Source organism: Ictidomys tridecemlineatus, chromosome 6, assembly GCF_052094955.1.
Source record: "Ictidomys tridecemlineatus isolate mIctTri1 chromosome 6, mIctTri1.hap1, whole genome shotgun sequence".
NCBI lineage: Eukaryota > Metazoa > Chordata > Mammalia > Rodentia > Sciuridae > Ictidomys > Ictidomys tridecemlineatus.
The window spans coordinates 118,842,765-118,864,119 of record NC_135482.1 but is presented as its reverse complement, the minus strand read 5'-3'; the positions used below and the strand labels follow the sequence as shown (position 1 = coordinate 118,864,119).

General features: G+C 39.2%; 1 protein-coding gene across 5 annotated transcripts in view; it reads left to right on the top strand.

The window, feature by feature from the left end:
• Atp8a2 (ATPase phospholipid transporting 8A2) overlaps positions 1–21,355 on the top strand; it is a 639,008-nt gene that overhangs the window by 376,701 nt on the left and 240,952 nt on the right. The gene's annotated exons all lie outside the window — the stretch shown is intronic.

Sequence of the window (21,355 nt, the reverse complement as noted above, 5' to 3'; positions counted from 1 at the left end):
GAATGTAAATTCTGTATTTCGAAAGAGTATCTTGGTAGAAGAGATCGAAATCCCTTTGGAATTACATTGATGATTTGGTAAAGTATTCCTGATGGCAATGTATCTGTTTTCAAAACCTGAGAGTTTGTCATTCTGTGTGTCCAGGGTCTAAAATTTGAAGTGATTCTTTTTTATTGCATCACAGATTAACTACAAAGGCACCTGTGGGCTCACAGCTAGTTCCTCTGTCTTCAGGGTACAAAGGCCCCATTTTCCTGAGAAAATTGAGCTTACTATGTAAATGTGATTTATTTGGTGGTTTTCCTGATTTTCCTACAGCCTTCTCTATGGTTAGACGAAAGTAACTAAGTTAACCTCCCACTTTCTTGGCTTGTTTTGAATTCAACCTCATCAACAGATGTCTAGGAAAACTATTCAAGAAAAAAAAATTGCATCTATAGTAAATATATATAGACTTCTTTTTTTTCTTATAATTATTATCTAAGCAATGCAGTATACTAACTATTTTCAGAGTATTTTTAGTGTATACGGTATTATTAGTAATCTAGAGATGATTTCAAGTACAGTTATCCTTCAACATCCCTGGGGGATCGGATTCAGATACCAAGGGACAGCTGCATGTAAGAGTAGTATATAAGGTTGCCTGTTCATTCACTAATCTGCATTATATAGTTTTAGACAATTTAGTTTCTGCCAAACATTCACATTCAAAGTGTTCCCTCCACATGAGATGCTTTTCTTGTCACCTTTAGCCTTCCATCTCTATCCATGCTTTTGAAAAGTAGCTCAGAGAAAGGTTTCCATGATTTATTTACTTTTTTTTTTTTAACTCTCCTCTTTTGTCCTCATCTTCCTCCAATGTGTCTCTCACTGAGCTGTTTTACAGCATCCTTCCGTTTTGACCTCGTGGAGTGATTTATGAACAGAGCCTGTCTCCTCCCTGATGGGAGCGGAGCACTGGGGGCCACCCCTGGATCTGGTTACAGTGGACTCTTGAGCCTCTTCTCTGGTGCCTTTTGTGAAGCTGCGCCTTAAGCTCATTTGCTGAGAGAAGGGTCAGAAAAGGCAGAGTGGAATAGTGAACCAGGGCACCTCTGCATGGAGAAAGTCTAGCCCTAAAGGCCAGCACATGTCCAAGTACACATACGAGAGGTAGGTAAATTTTTGGAAGTGGGAGCCTATAAATGGAGTGTGAACACTTGTGGGGTGTGGCCCCACAGCTGCACCTTGGCTCCACCCAGGCACATTTATAAAGCCATTTCTAGCTAATTTCCAGTCCTCAGTTCAGTGCTGATTCATATGAATGTTGGCCAGACGCTCTGGGCCATGTGGTTACTGGCTTCCTCTCTCCGCTGCATACAAGCCTCTGTTTGCCTTTCTGCAGACGCTAGTAATGCACAGCTTTAGACGGGGAAAACTCTCTAGCACGGTGGGATGGTGCACCTATACTGAGTGACAGCTTTGTGCCAGGGATGGAGGTCGACATGGGAGCTATGCTGTGAAGACAGTGATCATGGTGTCAGCCTCTGGGGGCAAGAGCTGGGAAAATGACCCTCGGGCTGGAGGAATCGCCTTTCCCATTCTGTCACTCTGTTTCCTAGTTTTCCTCTTAGAGACTTTTTATCATTGGAACTGGCGGCCACATGAGACATGGTCAAGCCCCTGGATTGTGTGAAAGGTCTTCTTATCCCGGGTGCTTGGGTTACATACAAAAGACAAACACCACCTGCATGAAAATTCAGAAAAAGTCAACTCCCCAGAGCTAAGGAAAAGTCCATTTCCTTCCCTAACCTAGCATCTGGAAGAAATAGAAATTGCCTGTTTCCTAATCACTGTTGAAGTGTATTAAGCCAACATTCCTGTATATTTTTTTCTCTCCTTCATTTACTCAAGGACTTGAAAAGAAATTACTCCCTTTGTACAGCATCACGTCTGTGCAACTTACCCAGTAAGCGCTGGGAACTCTGCAGATTCCACCTGCCTCAGTCAGGGTGGGCAGCTGCCTTGTCAAGGTCAGCACCTTGGAGCAGTAGGGCAGCTCTAGCTCGGCAGGTCACACTCAGTTGCCTGGTGCACTAATGTTGGTTGACTCGTTTGTTGCCATATGCTTAGCTGATTGTTTAATATATTTTCCTTTGTTCTACCAGTGACTTGAGCTTCATAGCACACAGATAAGGAGTCCTAAAATGTACAAAGGAGAGTGACAAAGAATATCAGCTTCTTGTTAAACTAACTGGCCCTGGCTGCTGCTGGGCTCTGTCAGAACAGCAGTGAGCAAGTCAAAAAGAATGGGCTCATTATCTTGCTGGATGCCCTTCTTCTAAGAAGCAGGGCCTTTCTCTGCTTGTCAGGAAAACATCACTTTTTAAGCATTTCTGATAGGAAAAAAACCTATGTGATTTTTTTCTTTTCTCTCTCTCTCTCTTTTTTTTTTTTTTTTTTACTTATACTGATATGACTTAATGGACTACAGTGAGGTTCATGGAATCCAGTCAAAACCATCTTTTGATAATGCTGGAAAGTCCTTTTCTTGAACTGAAAATTAATACTTTCAATTTTAGAACTTCAGTGATAGGTTTGTAGCTCAAAGATTGCCCTGTATAAATAAGAGGATCCTGATACAAAAATTAGGTAGCAGGGTCTTAGCTCCTAAAGGTGTTCAGATCAAATGTCAGGAACAAATCCAAGTTTTAATTTAATTTCTTTACATATTAGATAGTAATCATTTCAGAGATGATGTGCTTTTTAAATTTTTTTTGCTTTAATTAGTTATGCAAGACAGTAGAATGCATTTATGCACTTTGATATATCATACAAAAATGGGGTATAATTTCTCATTTTTATGAGTGTACATGTTGTAGAATCACATTGGTCATACAGTCATATATATACACAGAGTAATAATGTCTGTTTTGTTCTACTATCTTTCCTATCCCCCCATTCCTCTCTCGGATCCTCCCATTACTTCCCTCTACCTAATCTAAGGTAACTCTTTTCTTCTCTAGTGCTCCGCCCCCTTATTGTGAATTAGCATCTGCATATTAGAGAGAACATTCAGTCTTTGGTTTTGTGGGACTGGCTTATTTCGCTTAGCATGATATTCTCCAGCTCCATTCATTTATTGGCAAATGCCATAATTTTACTCTTTTAAAGCTGAGTAATATTCCATTGGAAAAAAATATATATATATTATCACATTTTCTTTATCCATTCATCTATTGAGAGACACCTAGATTAGTTCCATAGTTTAGCTATTGTAAATTGAGCTGCTATAAACATTGACGAAGCTGCAATACTGTAGTATAATGATTTTAAGTCCTTTGGGTATAAACTGAGGTCAAATGGTAGTTCCATTCCAAGTTTTCTGAGGAATCTCCATACTGTTTCCATAGTGGTTGTCCCAATTTGCAAGCCCACAACCAGTGTATGAGTGTACTTTTTTTCCAACATCCTTGCCAACATTTATTGTTGCCTGTATTCTTGTTGATTGCCATTCTGACTGGAGTGAGATGAAATCTTAGTGTAGTTATGATTTGCATTTCTCTAATTGCCAGAGATGTTAAACACTTTTTCATATATTTGTTGCCTGGTTGTATTTCTTCTTCTGTGAAGTGCCTGTTCAGTTCCTTAGCCCATTTATTGATTGGATTATTTATTTATTTATTTATTTTGATGTTAAGTTTTTGAGTTCTTTATATATCCTAGAGATTAATGCTTTATCAGAGGTGCATGTGGTAAAGATTTTCTCCCAATTTATAGGCTCTTTCCTCACATTATTGGTTATTTCCTTTGCTGAGAAGAAGCTTTTTAATTTGAATCCATCCCATATATTGATCCTTGATTTTACTTCTTTGCTTTAGGAACCTTGTTAAGGAAATCAGATCCTAGGCTGACATAGTGAAGATTTGGGTCTACTTTTTCTTCTATTAGGTGCAGGGTCTGTGTTCTAGTGTCTAAGTCTTTAATCTACTTTGAGTTGATTTTTGTGCAGGTGAGATATAGAGGTTTAATTTCATTTTGCTTCATATGAATCTCCAGTTTTCCTAGCACCATTTGTTGAAGAGGCTATCTTTTCTCCAGTGAATGTTTTTGGCACCTTTATCTCGTATGAGATAACTGTATTTATGTGGGTTTGTTTCTATGTCTTCTATTCTATACCATTGGTCTACAAGCCTGTTTTGGTGCCAATACCATGCCATTTTTTGTTACTATAGCTCTATAGTATAGTTTTAGGTCTGTTATTGTAACACTGCGTCCTTCACTTTTTCTCCTTTCACCAATCTTGTTAGATTGATTCCCAGGTATTTTATTTTATTTGAGGCTATTGTGAATGGGATAGTTTTCCTAAATTTTTTTTTCAGTGGATTCATTGCTGATGAGGTTTTGGTATCAGGGTGATATTAGAATGAGTTTAGAAAGTTTCCCTCCTTTTCTATTTCATGGAATACTTTGAGGAGTACTGGTATTAGTTGTTGTTGTTGTTGTTTTTTAAAGTCTTACAGAATTTAGCTAAGAATCCGTCAGGTCCTGGACTTTTGATGGTGTTTTCTAATTTTCATTCCTTGAAATTGATCTGTTTAAATAATGTATGACCTCCTCATTCATATGTCCCTACAAACTTGTTGATGTTTTCTGTATTTTCTGTTGAACTGAAGTATACATTGTCAAAGTAGTTTCTAATTATCTTCTGTATTTCAGACATATCCATTGTGATATTTCCTTCTTCATCTTGTATTTTAGTAATTTGAGTTTTCTCTCTCTTCTCTTCATAGCATGGCATGGGGTTTTCTATTTTATTTATTTTTTCAAAGAACCAACTTTTTGTTTCATCAATTTTTTCAATTGTTTCTTTTGTTTTGAATTAATTGATTTTAGCTCTGATTTTAAGTATTTTCTGTCTTCTACTGCTTTTGGTGTTGATTTTTCTTCTTTTTTCTAGGACTTTGAGATGTAATGTTAGTTCATTTATTTGTTGACTTTTTATTCTTTTAATGAATGCGCTCAGTGCAATAAACTTTCCTCTTAGTATTGCCTTCACAGTGTCCCAGAGATTTTGATATGTTGTATTAGTGTTCTCATTTACCTCTAAGATTTTTTTATTTCATCCTTTATTTTTTCTACAATCCATTCATCATTCAATAGTGTATTATTTAGTCTCCATTTATTAGAGTAGCTTCTATTTTTTACTTTATTGTTGACTTCTAATTTCATTCCATTGTGATCCGATAGAATACAGGGTATTATCTCTGTTTTTTATTTTTTATTTTTTGGTATTTACTAAGAGTTGCTTTGTGGCATAGATATAGTCTGTTTTAGAGAAGGAGCCATATGCTACTGAGAAGGAAGTATATTCTATATTGTCTATTAAGTCTAATTTGTTGATTGTATTATTTAGTTCTATAGTTTATTTAGGTTTTGTTTGGAAGATCTGTTCAGTAGTGACAGAGGTGTATTAAAGTCACCCAGTATTATTGTGTTGTGGTCTATTTGATTCTTGAAATTGAGAATGGTTTATTTGATGTATGTAGATGCTCCATTGTTCAGGGCATAAATATTTATAATTGCTATGTACTGCTAATATACACTTCTCTTAAGAAGTATGGAATGTTCCTCTTGGTCTCTCCTGATCAACTTTGGCTTGAAGTCTACTTTATCTGAGAGGAGGATAGAAATCCCTACTTGTTTACACATTTCATATGAGTGATATATTTTTTCCCATCCTTTCACCTTCAACCTGTGGATGTCTTTGCCCATGAGGTGAGTCTCTTGAAGACAGCATATTGTTGCGTCTTGCATTTTAATCCAATCTCCCAGTCTATATCTTTTGATTGATGAATTTAGGCTGTTAACATTCAAGGTTATTATTGAGATATGATTTGTATTCCTTGTCATTTTGATTTATTCCTGGTTTTTTAATTTCACTTAGTTTCTCCTTTGGTTGACTATTCCTTTAGTGTAGATCCTCCTTTGCTGGTTTTTACTTCATCCTCATGGAATATTTAGTTGAGAATATTCTATAGTATATACACTTTCTAGTTGTGAAAAGTTTTGTTTATTGTGGAAGGCTTTAATTTCATCTTAAAATCTGAAACCTAATTTTGCTGGATATAACACTCTTGCTTGGTATCAATTTTCTTTCAGAGCTTGAAATATATTATTCCAGGACCTCCTAGCTTTGAGGGTCTGGGTTGAGAAGTCCATTGAGATCCGAATTGGTTTCCCCCTATATGTAATTTGATTTCTTTCTCTCGTGGCCTTTAAGATCTTATCTTTATTATCTGTGTTAGTCATTCTCATTATAATGTGTCTTGGTATGAGTCTGTTGTAATTTTATACATTTGAGGTTCTTAAGCCTCTTTATTTAATTTTCCATTCTATTCTTTAAGTTTGGGAAATTTTCTGCTATTATATCATTGAAAAGATTGTACATTCCTTTTGTTTGTATCTCTGCTCCTTCATATATTCTGATAACTCTTACATTTGGGCTTTTCATGTTATCCCATAATTCTTGGATGTTCTGTTCATGGTTTCTTACCATTTTTTTCTGCATGGTGAAATCTACTTTCAAAATTGTATATTTTATCTTCATTGCCTGAGGTTCTATCTTCCAAGTGGTCTAGTCTGTTGGTGATGCTTTCTATGAACTTACAATTTGGTTTATTGATTCCTTCATTTTGAGGATTTCTGTTTGTTTGTTTTTTCTCTCTCACAATCTCTATCTCTTTATTGAAATGATCTTTCACTTCTTGTATTTTTTTCTTTGATTTCTCTCCTTATACTGTCCTTTAGTTCATAGTTAATTTAACTATGTACATTCTGAACTTTTTCTTGAACATTTCTTCTACTGTGTTATCAGTGGCTTCTGTTATTGGAGCATCTTGGTTTGTTTGGGGCTCTTTATTCCCTTGTTTTATCATGTTGTTTGTGGGGTTTTCTACCTAGAAGTATAGATCTAAAGCAGCACAGATTCTACCCTGTAGACCTATAGTGTCTCTGTGGTTTCCAGCACCTCACTTTTAAGGGTGAGACCAATATCAACAACACCCAGTGGTCACAATATATAGCCTTAAACCTAATAGCTCCTACTAAGGCGTCTACTGCTTTCTCACATTGAACCAAAATGATGAGTTCAATAACTATCTATAGTATTAACAGAAAATTTGCTAAAATGATCTACAATTTCAAATGATGGACGAAGAGAACAGAAATAGCATAGTACACAATGTTCCCAAGGGAGGAAGAGAAAAATCTAGCAGCAAAGATTCACAGGAAGACTGGAAGAGGAGCCCACAGAGATTGGCTCTTGGTTGGAGAAAAATTGGAAAGAGAATCAAAAGTGATAGTCAGAATGCAAAGAGAAAAAATTAAAGATATAAAAATACAACAAAAATGCAAAACACAATTCATATCTCATTGTCCTCCACACACTGATGCATAAAAAACACCCTGATCCAATTTGGTAGAGATGTTAGCCAATAGAAAAATAAAATAAAATCAATCTCGATGGAAAGTCAAACTATCTCTGTCAGCATTCACAAGTTTCTCAGCCCCATCTCTGACATTTTATGAGATCACCAGGCCCAGATCTGCCCTCACAGACCCAGTTACTCTCCCACTGATCTGGGCTTCAGATACCTCTGTCTCGGCCATGCTGCAGTCCCAAGATCTCAATGCTGCTCCTATTTGCAGAGACCACCAGGGAGACACTCAGGTGAAGGAGCAACCCTGAGATTCAGCAGCAAGACAGGGGCCACCAGCACTCCCAGCAGGAAGACCCCAGGTGCCCCAACACTGAATCTGTAGGTCCCAGCCAGAGTCCCCAGACAGATGCTGTTGTGGTGGTAAACCTGCTGGCACCCAAGCCCCAGGCCCTGTTTGGCGCCCCAAGATGGGTGCGGCCAGGTGCAGCCGAACCTGGAGTCTCTCCTGCAGCAGTCCTCTAGGCGGTGTTGGCAGCGGGATTGGTGGTGGTTGGTGACAGTAGACAGTGGGTCAGTAGCAGCTTTACTGAAACAGTGTCTGCAGCAGTGGCTGCAGCTGCAGGTGTGGGGACAGTGTCACCCAGGCAACTTCTGGGGGCAGTGAGAAAAAAGACCTCCAGGTGACCTCGGAGTGGCAACAACAGTATCAGAAGCAGCGGCAATGGCAGTAGTGGTATAGGTGGCAGCTGATTGGAGAAGAGACCTTGGGTGTCAGCGACTGTGACCTCAGAGGTAGCTTAGAGTTAGCATCTGCAGTGCCCAGAGAAAAGACCACCTGGCTCAGCTGTGTCTGCAGTAATAGTGTCTGTGGTGGCGACAGACGATGGGCTTTTTAAAAGTATCTATTATTTTAAATATATCAGTAGAGCATCTATGATAAGAAAATAATTAAATTTCATTAGGGTTTTAGGCTAACCCAAATGGTCTTTCATTGAAGTTGATAGTTCTGCTGCTCACTTGTTTATTGTTTGGTATTGTTTTACATAGTTAGGCTCCTTCGAAATTTGTTCACATGATTCCTATCCTTTTTCTTAGAGGAAAAACTGGTTATAGATTTCCACTTAACTAATTGCATCCTGATTGGCTAATCTGCTGTTTTGGATTTTTTTAGTTTGTTGTTGTTATTGGAGGTTAAAGTGAGAGGGGAAAACTCTTACAGCAGTTGAATGGAAAAGAATCACTCTGCCGTGGCTCCTATTGCTGGAGGAGACAATGCCTGTCACAGTTGCACATCTTCTGTATGTTTGTAATGTATTCTAGAACAGCTGACATTTTTTTGGTAGGACATGAGGACAGATTGAGTTAATTGTACCATTTTAATCATTCAAGAAAATCTACGATATTATTAATACTTCTAACTCTAGAGGCAAGCCATCCCTATGTTAGGCCCCAGCTTCACCCAGACAGAGACAAAGCTACTGAAAGAGAAATGGACTGACGATAGCAATCTGATCTAGACAGGCAAAATCAGTAGTTGTCACTGTGTGTAAAAGAGTTTTGTTGGCTGTATGGGCAATTAAAAAAGGAAGACCTTATCTTTGCTCTGTAAGAAATCACAGCCTTATTGTATTTATTCATATTTAGTGTGTGAAAATATTACAGGATGAGTATCCTTCATCTAGCATATTGGTACAAGAAGTGTTTTGGATTTCAGATTATTTCAGATTTGGAGGTTTTCTTTTTCATTTTAGATTTGGGGATATTCGATTATATATATGAGCTAGACTGGGGATGGGACTGCAGTCTAAACCTGAAATCCACTTACATTTTGTATAATACCTTACACGCATAGCCTGAAGGTAATTTTATACAATATCTGTTATAATTTTGTGCATAAACCAGTTTCAGAGTGTGGAATCTTTCACTTAGCATCCTGTTGGCACTTCCAGAGTTTTGAATCATTGATTTCAGGTTTTTAAATTAGGGATGTTCAACCCACGGTATGAGTGTGTCATGGGTTGGTATGCAGAGAAACTCTACATAAAATTATATGTGAAAATGATCTGATACATGACTTGAAGGAAAGAGAAATAAATTCAAACAGGGACATGTATGGCAAGACTTTCTTTTCTGCCTGGTTTTCATTCCATCTCCCTTGAAAAGTCCTTGAGAGGCTAGTCACTCTGTGGGGAAAGACATTCCTAGCCAGGACTAGTTGGAAGCCTGAATGGATCCTCAACAGAGGTGAAGAATGGTGCTTGGGGATACTGTTCATTAGAGGAGCTTAATCCAGGAGTGGGGTGGAAATGTAGCATTGATTTTCCTACCTTTCGAGATGCTTGTTCAGCTTTAGCGTCTATTTAGTCTTCAGGGCTGCCTTGTGCAATAGATGGCAGTGGCAGCTCCATCAAGTCCCCATATTACAAGCAGAAAACTGAGAATCCGCAAAAAAAGCTAACTGTTGGGTCCTACAGCGTCGGAAGTAGAAGCCCTTATGCCTGTGTTCTGCACCCCCAGCTGAGGCCCAGTTGCTCAGCAGAACTAGGTAAAAGCTTCCAGATGTTCATTTCCACAGAAGCCAGGAATGTGGCAGCATTGGTGGAGTGTGCAGACCCTGGAGCCAGACTGTGGTGTTTAGGTCTTGTCTTGGCTACTCATTAGGTTTGTGACCTTGGGCACACTGTGTCGACCTTTCAGAGCTGGTTTTTCTCACCTGAAAAATAGAATAATTCACGGATTTCATAAAGTCGTAGTGAGGATTGAATTAGCCAGTGCATGGAAAGCACTTAGCCCAGTTTCTGGTGAATAAACAGAATGTGCTAAATCAGCCCTTGCCACTGTTCCTATCATTATTATTGTTTTGTAAGTTCAAGGTTTTGCGTTCTGTTTTAGTCAGACTTTTTTTTTTTTTTCTGCTGTGACCAAAATACCTGACAAGAATCATTCTAGAGGAGGAAAAGTTTATTTGAGGACTCCTAGTTCCAGAGGTCTTAGTCCATAACCAGCCAGCTCCATTCCTTGGGGCCTGAGATGAGTTTTGAACATCATGGAGAAGGGCGTGGTGGAGGAGAGCAGCTGGAAACCTGGCACCAGGAAGTAGAGACAGAGAAAAGTCAGCACCCCAAAAAATAACCCCAACGCTGCCTCCAGGGACCCACCTCCTCCAGCCACACCCTACCTGCCTACAGTTACCTCCTAGTTAATCCCTATCAGGAGATCAATTCACTGATTAGGTTAAAACTCTCATGACCCAATCATTTCTTCTCTAAACTTTCTTGCCTAGTCTCATACGTGAGCTTTTGGGGGACACCTAATTTAAATCATGACATTTTCCACTGAAAAGCATAGGTTTTAAAACTCAAGGAACATTAGAAATCTTCCTGGTTGATCTCTCCACAGATGAGGAAAAAGGCCTAGGGAGGTGGCACATCCAGAGAAGCAGGGCTCAGTGTCCCTTTGCAGCCCACACATGGATCCTGCCCCTCAGTGCATACATTTGCTGGCTTCCTCCCCTTCATTTGCTCACACATTGTCATCCCCTTGGCTCGTCCTCCCTTCTCTGTGGCTTGACAGCGAGTGCCCTAAGGACCTCCAGGACAGACTGACTCTCCAAGGGATGAAGTGGGGTAGGTGTGTGGAACTTTCCGAGCAGCCTATTGAACCACAAAGACCCTGCCCACATGCTGTGCATCATCGCCTTGAACCTTAGGTCCCAAAATCTTGTCTGGGCGTTGCCCAACACTGAAAGGATGACCATGTGGTAGAAAAAAGAACCATCAGTCCCCATAGTTCCGACAGACGCAGTGCCCACTGCCATTCCCTTAACACCACTGGTGCCCAAAGAAGACCCACCATGAGCCTGCCATTGGAGCTTGGGAACTGGGCCACTCTAACCTAAGTGTGTGGATTCTAGTATCATTTTGGGTGGGGGGAAAGGTTACAACACCAAAGCTGTTCCTACTTTAGGTTGTCTATATACATGTTAGACTTACCAATGCCCTGTATCTCTGTGTGCCTCTGGGTCTGCATGGTGCCACAGAGGGTGTGCTGGTACCTGCTTTCTTTGTCACATTTGCATAGCTGAGGCTCAGTTTGGTGGTTGACTCCCATTTTCAGCTGATGGGTGGGTGTAATCGTAAGTCACAGGCGTGGTATTTCAAGACTATGATGAGATGAGAAGTTAAAGCCTTTTCTCAATAAAGCTGGGAGCCCCTGCTGTCTGTGCTCCTAAGCTCTCCCTCCACCCCCATCCATTTCTCAAGTTTCTTGGCTGGAGCTTTCTTCATTCTAAAGCCCCACTCTGGAACCAGCCCTAATCCAGGCAGTTGTATGTCTGGTGAACTCTAGGCTTGATCTCCTTTCCCAGCTCAGTGACAGGCCTCTGCTCTGAAGGCAGCCTGTCTCCATGGCCCCCAGGCTGCAGCTGTCAGCCACAGTGAATGTGGCAGGTGTTGGCAGCATCAGCCCCGCCCACTGAACCATGTCAATGGTCAACTTGGGTTTTCGGTGGTGGCTGTTACTTACAAAATGTGGTAACCTGAGAAATGCAGCTATTGGCATATTAATTTACTCTGAAAAGTGTAGCTATCGGGTGGACTCAAAGGTTGAGATTAGGCTTCTCCTCCAAACAGGGACTGTCATCAACTCAAAGCCTTCATCTTTCATTTTCTTTGATCAAAACTGCAAGATGATCATTATTCATTTGATGTCATAAGTGTGTTCTTAAACATGAAATGGAAACAACCATTAGAAAAAAAAGAAGAAGAAGACAGTTATGTTTGGGATCCACAAAATCATTACAAAAAAAAAAAAATCCCAGATAATTTGACAAACATTTGTTTGTTAGCTGCTATATTTGGTTCTGAGGGATTTAAAGATGAATAAAATAAATCCTTAATAATGGAAACAGAAGGACACATTTCAGATCAGACTGATCCCAGGAAGCATTATGACGGTGGTATTAATCAATTAGAGGAATAAGTTGCAAACTAAGCTCTGCAATAGGTTGCTGCCTGCTATTACATTTAGGATGATTATTTCTTTCTTCTGTGGGTATGGAGCATTTGGGGCGCATGTCTTCTTTCGGTGTGCAGACCCTCAGGTGGTTCATCACTGTGACTGTATTTGTCCTACCCACCACCACCAAGGCCTGCCTATTCATCCTTTTGTGTCATACTTTAAGACATTACCAAATACATAGATCCCTAGGGGTCATTTTCATGTTCTGTTCTGGAGTGGGTAAATGACATAGCTGTTTAAAAAACAGTTTTACTTACATGGTCACGAAAAAGAAAAGCACTACCATTCTCTGTTATTGAGATGGAGAATTAGTAGCTTGTTAAAGAGAGGCTTTAGGTTTTAGAAGGTGTATATTTATATGATGCTTGGAAGAAAAAGATTTGTGAAACTTATCTCCATTCTCACCCAACAAATTCTTCTCTCAAAGAAAGAAAAGGAAAGAAACCAAACTAAAGAAAGAAATGAAGAGGAAAGAAGAAGAAACATGGATGACCCTAGAAAATAGCTACCCCAAGTATGAGGCACATGTGGTATACTGACCGCTGCTGTCCCTGTGGCTCTGTGGTCTCCTGGTTGCTTGGGTTAGGAATTGAGTGAAATTCAGAATTAGACAGGCTGCCCCACTTTTTCCAGAGTTCAGGTAGATGCTGTTTAGCATGTGTATTGGACTGGGGATCAGATGACCTTTTGTTCCAGGCACAGGTGACGGGTGAAGGACAGGTTTAATGAAAATCATTCTAAGTATCTCGGTTGTCATTAATTTTCAGTGGTCCATGAGCTCATGAAGCCCGGTCCTGCTGGAGCCATAAGCTTGCTCTGAAACATCAAATCTCAAACACTTCTCAGCTTTCCTCTCCGCTCTGTTTCCTATTCCCACCTTCCCCACAGCAGAGGTCAGGCACGCTGTTTTGAAATAGCAGTGAAGTTTGCAGCGGGGAACAATATGTGTACGTTAACTTCAAGGAAGGCAGACACTCCTGAGAGAGGGTTGGGGGCCTTCATAAAGCATTTCAAGGAAGCAGAGTATCAAATTAATGCTTTTTGTGCTAAAAACATTAAGGTATTTAAATGTGTTATTCTAATCCCTGTGTCAGCCTGGGAACAGAAGGATCTAATATCTTTTATTTAAATCCCAGCCTTCCTAAACCGCTCCATTCTTTTCAGCCTTATACAGGAAGAGGCAGACGGTAACCAGTTGCTTTCAGCGAATGTAAACCCCATATGTAATTCACAACATACAGCCCATTCGCTTCTTCTATAAAGTGCGGTTGTCCAGGTCTTAATCCATTCCACCTCATTTCGTGGACATGTTGAGTATTCAGAAGCTCAGCTCCTGTCCGAGTGTCCCTGTAATTGTTCCGTTTCCTGGAGATGTGATAAAATCGTCCTAGACACAAGGACAGATGCATAAATTCTGGAACTCCAAGCAGTGTATCTTTATTTCAGAGTGAGCCCTTTCTTGGTCATGGAGTAAACTGATCCTGAGCCGGGAGGGTATCCTACCTTTTCCTGAGAGCCCCTCTGCAGGTCTTGGCTGCAGAGCCAGCTTTATAGCTATAGCACAGGATCGAGTTATAAGGGTTTTGTTCAGTTAATAAAGAATATCATGTTGCCCCCGACTTCTCACAGCAGCATGATGGTTGATCTGTAGCTCTTAAAAGAGAATGCTCACAGGATGTTGAAAGCAGCCACCAGTCATGTAATTAAGATCAGATAGATAGATAGAAAAGCAGACAGACAGATGGCCTCATCTCTAAATCAGGTGTTAGGACTTCTTCCTTTAAAGATTTTTTTTTTTTGATAAATGTTTTGGAGTTTTGAATCAGGATTTAAATTCTATATAAGGGTAATTTTGGGTTTCCAGAATGGCTACTATAGAAATTCTTTAAACTTGAGGGCTGGGGTGTAGTAGCTCAGTATTCAAGCACTTGTCTAGCATATGAGGCCCCAGCACCATAGAATATAATATAAATAAAATAAAATTTTTAATATTTAATCTTTGGATAAGCCATCCAAAGTGAGAGGTGCAGTATACTTTAAGACATTAGCAAAAACAAAAAGTTTTGTACAGAGCCAAGACTTTGTATCTGTGATTGTACACATAACATTGAAGAAAAAAATCAAACTTTGTATTATTAAATATTAAACACTGAAAATGAGTTAAATGAACCTTTTTAACAATAAGAAAATCATTTGTGAATGTTAATATATTATTGCACTAGCATATTTATATGAAGAATTCATTTTAAGGCTTGATGTGAAGGACAGCACAAATCCTGTTTTTGAAAATCTAGCTATATAGCTTAAAGAGTCTACTCTGGAATATGGAAACATTTTACTTAAGTATTTTTGAGAAATGGATACTTACACCCTGTTGAAAATAACCTTTGCACTTATAAGATGCCATAGGAATGTTAAGCTTTCTACAATTTGAATTTAATATATGCCCAAATATATGTGTTAAATTCCTAAAATTACCATAGAATTGTATTACCAAAACGGGAAAGAAAAAACAAAGACACTTGCCTAGCTGCCTGTGCCTTGCCTTTCATTTGCACAGACTCGTGGGACTATGACCACAGCAACCTTCAGTGTAATCCAGAGGAAAGGACCTCATGACTGACAATGGGGAAAATACAGGAAAAATTATAAAAACTTGGGTTACTATTATTTCACAAAGGTGGCTGGATCACATCAGCATTCATAGTTATTTTGTGAAAATTCTTACCATCAATAATGATTTAGATTCATCATCTTCAGTTCACAGATTAAATGCTTATTTTACTAGACACTGTGTTGAAAATTCATCAGGACTGAAGAGGTAGATACTGAATGAAGCATGAGAGAGGGATAGTATGTGTGATAGTATGTGATTCTAGGTGTAAATCACCATGCAAAGTCTAACGTGTAAGTACTTCACCATGTGGATCCAAGGTGAGGTACTTCCATGTTAGGCTTTGGATGGTTTGCATCACCCAACATGAATGAGAACATTTGTAAAGACTTGGTGATTGGTGCGCTGGTATCTATTAAGCTTTCCAAATGCTTACGCAAGATGATATGTGGGTGCTAACAGTCAGCTTATAATAGTCAAAGCATTATGACCCGAAGAGACAAGGGGAACAAAGACTAGGCTCGTATGCTAGCCTTGCCCAGCACAGCCCTTTGTAAAGACAGAGACTGCTGTTACCCCTTTGTCATCCAGAGCTGTTAAAAAAAGCCTACAACATTTGACTCAATTGGGTTTTGAACTCCCATTTCTACCCCAAATACAGATTGCAGAATCACATCTGTTACATACTCACATTTTTACATTATGGCATATTAGTGACTGTTGTATTCTGCTACCTTTCCTATCCCCTACTATCCCCCCTCCCCTCCCCTCCCATCTTCCCTCTCTGCCTCCTCTGCTGTTGTTCAATTCTCTCCCTTTTTTCCCCCTCCCCCTTGCCCCTCATAACCTCTTATACTTTTGTGTATCATTGAAGGTCTCCTACCATTTCCATATGCTTTCCCTTCTCTCTCCCTTTCTCTCCCCCCATTCGTCTTTGTTTACTGTTAGTCTTTTCCTCATGCTCTTCCTTCCTGTTCTGTTCTTAGTTGCTCTCTTTATATCAAAGAAGACATTTGGCATTTGTTTTTTAGGGCTTGGCTAGCTTCACTTAGCATGATCTGCTCTAATGCCATCCATTTCCCTGCAAATTCTATGATTTTGTCATTTCTTAGTGCTGCATAATACTCCATTGTATATAGAAGCCACATTTTTTTTATCCACTCATCTATTGAAGGGCATCTAGGTTGGTTCCACAGTCTAGCTATTGTGAATTGTGCCGCTATAATCATTGATGTGGCCGTATCCCTATAGTGCGCTCTTTTAAGGTCCTCAGGGAATAGTCTGAGAAGGGCAATAACTGGGTCAAATGGTGGATCCATTCCCAGCTTTCCCAGGAATCTCCATACTGCTTTCCAAATTGGCCTCACCATTTTGCAGTCCCACCAGCAGTGTACAAGTGTACCCTTTTCCCCACATCCTTGCCAACACTTATTGTTGTTTGACTTCATAATGGCTGCCAATCTTACTGGAGTGAGATAATAAAAAAAAAAGCCTACAATGTTTTTAAGGACATTAGTAGAAAATAGAATGAAGACCACTAGCATGCTGGTGAGGAAATTCACAAATAATGTCTCTCCCTAGATCACTTGAAAAATGGAGTGTTTTGCTCTGCTTTCCATGAATGATTAATTTGGATCTCACAGAGGGGCTCAGACTCTCTTGTGTTCCTTTCTTTTTCTCCATCTGGGAGTGATCTTCCATGATTGCCCTCCAAAGCACGTTCCCAGGTCCATTAGTTGTGTGGAAGTTACATTTTTGTCTAAGTCAAACTGTACTTTCCATTATTTATGGTTATGATAAGAAATGTGATTAGTCTTGGAATCATGATTTTGATAGTCATCATTTATTGAATATCCATTGTGTGACTCCTTGAATTTAGATGAGAAAAGGAAAGGATAGGAAAGGAATAAAAAATTCCATCTCTGTTTTTTTGAATGTTAGACAAATATACTCCCCCAGAATGGATGAATATATAGTGACTTAATAGACTGTGTAGAAATAAGTAGACCATATAAATAATTTTGCTGTCACTTTTTTGAAACGTTGGTAGTCCATGTTATTACCTGTATTCCATCATGCGTCAGTTTTTTTTTTTCTTTTTGGTGTTTGTGTGTGAGAGTGTGTGTATTATTGATGGGGTTATGGAAAGAATAGAAATTATAGTCATAAGGAGTTTTTTAATATGCCTAATTAAGAATCAAATGTGATTTTCTTTTTTTTAAAGACTTTTATTTATTTTATTTTTTTTAAAGAGAGAGAGAGAGAGAGAGAATTATTTAATATTTATTTTTCAGCTCTCGGCGGACACAACATCTTTGTGTTTTTTGTATGTGGTGCTGAGGATTGAACCCAGGCCACCCGCAGGCCAGGCAAGCGCGCTACCGCTTGAGCCACATCCCCAGTCCTCAAATGTGATTTTCAAATTAAGGACTGAGAGGAGTCTTTCCATGAGATGAGATTCATTATACCTTAATCTTTATAGAAACAATGCTGGGATAAGCTAAAATAATTTTGCTACTTAAGCAACCAAGGTTGGAAACTCTCATTCCTGGATACGTGTGCATGAGGCTCATTTAATAATTGGGTATGTGGCATTCACTCTTAAACACCATCTCATGGATTTTTCTTTTCTTGCAAGCACTTATCCTGATTTTTATAATGGGTCCCGTTCTAGCTTTAGCTCTCGTGAGGCACTGCATTCTTTGTAATGAAAACTGAACTGTTTCCACTTTTCATTAGCTATTGCATCTTTCTGAGGCACGATCTCTTAGGGCTTCCTTATTTATAATGTAGCTTCTCTCCATATGCAAGTTTTTATAATAAGGGAGCCCTTTAAATCTACCTTAGAACTCAATAGTTCTAAGAAGTAAAGTTTTAATTAAATTAAAATTTTACTTCTTGTTGCCTCCACATTTGCTAAGTCCTCAGGTGCCTGTGGAGTTCACCTGGATCCATTCCCAAACCTCCTTACCCTACCCCCACCCCTGAAGTCTCACCTCTGCCACTTTTTCCCCTAAGACCATTCCAAGCTGCCAAATTTATCTCCTTTCAGAAACTGGAGCTACAGTGAGATATATCAAAAACAGGGACATGGAGATTACATTTTGAGAGAGCAATACATTTGGGCTCAAAGCACAAAAATTGGGCATTCCAGAAGGTATGATTGTCCAAAAGACCTTGGTGTCAGTCCACTATTTTGCTCTGTCACTAAAAGACCTGACATGAACAATTTTGGAGGAGAGAAAGTTCATTCATGGGTTGGTTCACAGTTTCAGAAATCTTGTCCATAGATAGCCGGTTCCATTCCTCGGGGCTTGAAGTGAGGCTGAACCTCATGGCAAAAGAGTGGGGTGGAGGAAAGCAGCTCACATGATGATCAGGAAGCAGAGAGAGACTAAGCTCAGCGCATCAAGTGTAAACCCCAAAGGTACACCCCAGGTGACCCACCTCTTTCAGCCACACCTTACCTGCCTTCAGCTGCCACTCAGTTAATCCCTATCAGGGGATTAATTCACTGATTGGATAAAAGCTCTCCTAACCCAATCATTTCTCCTCTAAACCTTCTTGCCTTGTCTCACACATAGCTTACGGAGGATACCTCATAACAACCTTGACAACTGTCTATTGTGTCCTGCATAAAGGTACCAAATGCATATAGGAAGGACTACAGCAGAGGGTTGGGGGACAACCAGGGAAGCCCTTCATAAACAGATAAGTGGGAAAGTCCAGCTTGACTTTAGACTCATATATTATGTGTTTGTGTTTCTATAAGATGTGAGATTTTTAAAGGTATCACAATTTTTGAAACATTTAGGATAACTGCTATGTGAAAGAATGTACAATATTTTTATAGTCCAAGAAAATCCCTTTTATGTGTATTTTCTTTAACAGGAAAGACACTTTTCCAAATGAAATATGATATATTAGCATCACTTTGTTTAATAGTTACTAGGTGTTTTAGGTTTGGTATAGATAAATTAGTTTCTGTATCATTATATATATATTTATATTTTAAAAATCATGAAGTCCTGCATGTTTTGTTTTGGTTAGTGTTTCCTCCTACTGTCTTCTTATGTGACCCATTCAGATTGAAAGAATATTTTAAATGAAATACCAACCAAAATTTATACCTACTAATTTTGGGTTTAAAAACAAAGAAGAACCTATATATATATGCAAAACTTGAAAAAAGGTGATTTAGTGTTTCTGCCAGTTAATTACTGAATCACTATGACAGTTGAGTATAAATGTTCTGCTATCATTTCAGTTCTAAAACATTTGAACTAGAAAGAACTGGTGATATTGTCTAGGCCAGTGCTGGCTACTTCCGTGTGGTCTTTATACCAGCAGTGTTGGCACTGTGCCAGAGCTGGTTAGAAATGTACATCTACATGCCCCAATCCTGGCATTCTGAATCAGAGTCTGTATTTTTTACAAGTTCTCTAGGTGATTCTGATGCTCATCTAACATTTGAGACTCATGGATCTAAGCAGGTGTCTTCAGACTTCCTCTTAGTCTTTAGGATTGTCAAGAATAGAGACATTTGGAAGCCCGGTTAATGAAAGCATTTAGTGAATCCGGTTGATCAGTGAGTGTTTGGGGTCTGGCGGACCCTCTTTGGGATGTTTCTGGGTGGAGTTTCTTGACATTCCTCTGGCTCAGGTGACCTCAGTATACAAATACATAAAATCTAGGTCCAGTCTCTCTTTGGCAAACTGGGCAGCTGGGCTTTGAGAAAGAGACTTTAAGCAAAAGGAATTTGCTTAAGCTTGCTCAAACTATATTATAAGATCAGAATTGGGAAACTCAATCTGAGACCAAGGTTTTTATAGGCCAGATTAAATTAATGAATGAACATTAATTCTACAAAAGCAGTTGCCCATGATTTAATTTAAGTGCTACATTTGAAATAATTTCAGAAAGCTAGTTTTAAAATTTCAAGAATGTAAATCCCGTAAAATGAGTTACTCCAGGATATTGATTTTTTTAAAAAAATCTCAAAAGGGAAACTTCTTATTTTAGAATCTATTGTATTAGCCAAAAAAAGTGGTAGACTATCTCTCCAGTTGATTGAATTCTTTGAGTGTATGTTTTTATTCATAATGTACAAAAGTAGGTTATAAAATACCCTAAGCACCTCTATCAGCTCAGAAGTGGTCTGGAGTTCTTATTTTATGGGATGAATGTATCATACCCTGGGAAAGCTTATTAAGTGTGGCTTGTGATTCCAGGTCACAAATTAAGATTAAAAAAGAGCTGGCTTGTGCTTCGTGGCAACTTGGCATACTAAAATACTACATATGGCTGAAGTGTAATAGTGCCTGTTCAGTTCTGTAGAAATTACCTGTTTGACATCTGTTTTGAACCCCTAGTGTGTGCTAGAATTATGTTTTCTCAAGGCATTTCAGCTGAGGGCATAATAAAACCTTGATGAGAATTTCATGGTCCTAAAATGCTGGGATATGACTCGTGTTATATACCCTTTACTTTGCTGTTTGGAAAAAAGGCAGCTGTTGGATATTCATATTGTAAGGATGGAAAGCATGACTTGACTGACTGATTTGAGGTCCAAATCTCAGAGAGCAAGCCTAAGTGAGTTTATTTGACTTGCAGCTCATCTCCAGTTGGTTAGCTTATCTCTAAATTCTCTGTGTAAATCAGCTTTCTGTTACTGTAACAAATTGTCTAAGATCATCAACTTATAAGGGAAAAAGGGTTTATTTTGGCTCATAGGTTTGGAGATCCCAGTCCTTGGTCATTTAGCTCCACTGTTTTGAGTTTATGGCAAAGCAACATATCATGATAGCAAGAATGTGGCTGACCAAAGCTGTTCACCTCAGGACCAGGAAATGAAAAAAAGAAAGAGAAGGGTCGGGGGTCCCTGTTTACTTTTGAGGGCTCATACCCTAGTGATCTGAAGACCTCCACTTAAAGACTTCACCACTTCCTAATAACTCCAAGCTGGAGAGTAAACCTCTAACACACAGGCTTTTAGGCAACACTTAAGACCCAAACTGTAGCATCTCCTGATAGAAAACCTACAACTTTGACCTCAAATAATACTATTGATCAATTTAGTTTAGCCACTTCCCTATTCCACCCCTGTTTTCATCAGCTGTTTCACTGCTGTGACTTAAAGACCCGACCGGAACAACTGTAGAGGAGGAAAAGTTTATTTAATGGGCTCCTAGTTTCAGAGTGTGGCTTATGATTCCAGGTCACAAATTAAGATTAAAAATCCATAGAAGGCCAGCTCCATTCCTCAGGGCCTGAGGCATCAAAGAGCATCATGGCAGGAAAG